Source organism: Lathyrus oleraceus, chromosome 5 (genome assembly GCF_024323335.1).
Source record: "Lathyrus oleraceus cultivar Zhongwan6 chromosome 5, CAAS_Psat_ZW6_1.0, whole genome shotgun sequence".
Taxonomy (NCBI): Eukaryota; Viridiplantae; Streptophyta; class Magnoliopsida; order Fabales; family Fabaceae; genus Lathyrus; species Lathyrus oleraceus.
This window is the reverse complement of record NC_066583.1, coordinates 602,068,366-602,071,223: the sequence shown is the minus strand read 5'-3', so window position 1 is coordinate 602,071,223 and position 2,858 is coordinate 602,068,366. Positions and strand designations below refer to the sequence as shown.

The 2,858-nt window shown below is 39.8% G+C and overlaps 1 non-coding gene across 1 annotated transcript; it reads left to right on the top strand.

Annotated features, from left to right (window-relative positions):
* The first annotated feature begins 2,132 nt into the window (after positions 1-2,132).
* On the top strand, positions 2,133-2,239 carry LOC127089142 (small nucleolar RNA R71). Its single transcript, XR_007790916.1, has one exon. It is a non-coding gene; the product is annotated as a small nucleolar RNA R71 (small nucleolar RNA).
* Positions 2,240-2,858: the final 619 nt, after the last annotated feature.

Here is a 2,858-nt window from a genome sequence, read left to right as displayed (position 1 = left end):
CAAGTAACTTAAGAACTTCCTTTTTAACAACATCACTCATTATAGGGTTTATTCTTCTCTGATGTTCCCTGGAGGGTTTTGAATCTTCTTCGAGCGAAATCTGATGCATGCATACAGATGGGCTTATACCTTTCAGGTCAGAGATATTATACCCTAAGGCTGAGGGATATCTTCGTAAAACGTCTAAAAGTTGGTTCGTTTCCTCTTGGCTCAAGGTAGCACTAACTATAACTGGACGATTCATCTTTTCATCGAGGAACTCATATCTCAGGTTCTTAGGTAGTTCCTTAAGTTCTAAGGTTGGTTTCTTAGGGCATGGCATAGGATCTGGGGTAAGGGATAAACATTCGTAAAGGTTATCATCGATGTAAGGTTTCTTAAAGTCATCATCTTCCCTTATGAGAGTTGATGGTAACTTAATTGTTTTTATAATTTCTTTTTGTTATAATTCTCTAACACATTCATCAATGATATCTAAGGCATAACACGAGTCTCCCATTACAAGTGCCATAAGAATTTTCGAAAGTACAAAATTCTATTTTCTCGTCACCTACCTCAAATGTCAACTTTCCTTTCTTGACATCTATTATGGCTCCTGCAGTCGATAAGAATGGTCTACCTAGAAGGATTGGTATATCATTGTCCTCTTTGATATCCATGACAACAAAATCAGTAGGGATAAATAACTGACCTATCCTAACAGGGACATCTTCTAAAATGCCTATCGGATATTTAACAGATCTATCGGCTAACTGAAGTGACATCTTAGTGGGCTGTAATTCTCCTAAGTTTAACCTCTCACAAACTGCTAAAGGCATTAGGCTCACACTAGCTCCTAAGTCTAGAAAAGCTTTTTCGATGACATGATTACCCAAAAGGCAAGGAATGGAGAAATTTACAGGATCTTTATCTTTCTTTGCTAATTTGTCCTCGGAAATAGCATTACATTCCAAAGGCTTTGGATCGTCAAGTCTACGTTTGTTGGTAAGGATGTCTTTGAGAAACTTTGCATAAGAAGGTATTTGGGTGATGACTTATGTGAAAGGGATTTCTAATGAAGTTTTTCTATAACTTTAATAAATTTTTGATACTGTTTATTGATCTGGGTTTGTTTGAGTCTTTGCGGATATGGTATAGGTGGTTTATATGGCAGGGGTGGTACGTAAGTTTTATCTTTAGGTTCTTCTCCTTTTTCTCGACCTTCCTGGTTTTCAGATTCCTCTGGTTCCTTTACTTCGTCCGTGGGTTTGGTACATTCTTTAGAAGTTTCAGATTCACTTAATCTTGGGTTTGGTGGCTCATCATAAGCGTTCCCACTTCGTAGGGTAATGGCATTGGCTTGTCCTCTTGGATTTTGTTGAGGTTGTCCAGGGAATTGTCCTCCAGGTGTAGTCTGAGGGGCTTGGTTTAAAGCTACCTAAGAGATTTGAGTTTCAAGCATCTTAGTATGAGTAACTATTTGGTCAATCTTGGTTCCTAATTGAGTAATCAATTCGTTAACATGAATGTTTTGGTTCATGAACTCCTTGTTTTGTTGAGTTTGAGCGGTGATAAAATTTTCCATAATTTTCTCAAGGCTCGGCTTTGATGGTACAGGTTGCATAGGTTGATTTGATCTTGGGGCTTGATAACTAGGTCTCGGAGGTGTATTATTTTGGATAGGGTTATTGTTTTTATAGGAGAAGTTCGGGTGATTCCTCCATCCAGGGTTATAGGTATTCGAGTATGGGTTCCCTTGGGTGTAGTTCACTTGCTCAGAGTGGGTTTCGTTTAATAGACTGCATTCTGCAGATTGGTGTCCTTTGGTTCCACATATTTCACAATCCGACGAAACTGCGGCTACAGTATTCAGGTTTATGCACATATGCTCGACCTTAAAGGCTAATGCGTCCATTTTAGCTTGCATCATGTCTATAGAGCTTAGTTCATGCACTCCTCCTTGGGCTTCCTTTTTCTCTACTGTCGCTCGTTCGACTCCCCATGATTGATGGTTTTGAGCCATATCTTCAATGAGGGCACTAGCTTCAGGGTAAGGTTTGTTCATCAGAGCACCGCCTGCGGCAGCGTCGATGGTCATCTTTGTGTTATAATGAAGTCCATTATAGAAGGTTTGAATGATTAACCAATTTTCTAAACCATGATGTGGGCATGCTCGTAACAACTCTTTATATCTCTCCCAAGCTTCGAACAGCGACTCTCCTTGGTTTTGGGTAAATCTAGTTATGTGGTTTCGAAGAACGACGGTCTTACTCAGGGGAAAGTATCTAGCAAGAAAAACTCTTCTAAGGTTATCCCAAGTCGTAATGGAATTGGGTGGAAGGGAATCTAACCATGATAGGGCTTTATCTCTGAGGGAAAAAGGGAATAATCTTAAACATATTGTCTCAGGAGAAGCTCCATTGGTTTTAAAAGTGTCTGCTAATTGAAGAAATATTTTTAAATGTTGGTTTGGGTTCTCAGTAGCGAGACCTGCGAATTGTCTCTATTGCACTAGTTGCAATAGGGATGGTTTAAGTTCAAAATTATTAGCTGGGATGGTTGGGTTTACTATACTAGAACTAGGTTCTTCATTTGATGGTTGAGCGAAATCTTTAAGAGGTCTTTGGTTTTGATCTTCGGCCATAGCTCTCTTAATTCTATGAAAGAATAAACGTGCGCGAGCGTAACGTTCAGGTTCCGCCAGAGGGTATACTAAGCTTAAACTTCCGGTGCTGCGAGTTCTTCGCATTGACCGGCGGGAAATAACCTAAGTGTAAACGATATAACAACAGGAAAATGAAATTTGACGAAATTGGTCCCCGACAACGGCGCCAAAAACTTGATGCGGTGTTTCGCAAGTAAACGAACGCATCAGAGTA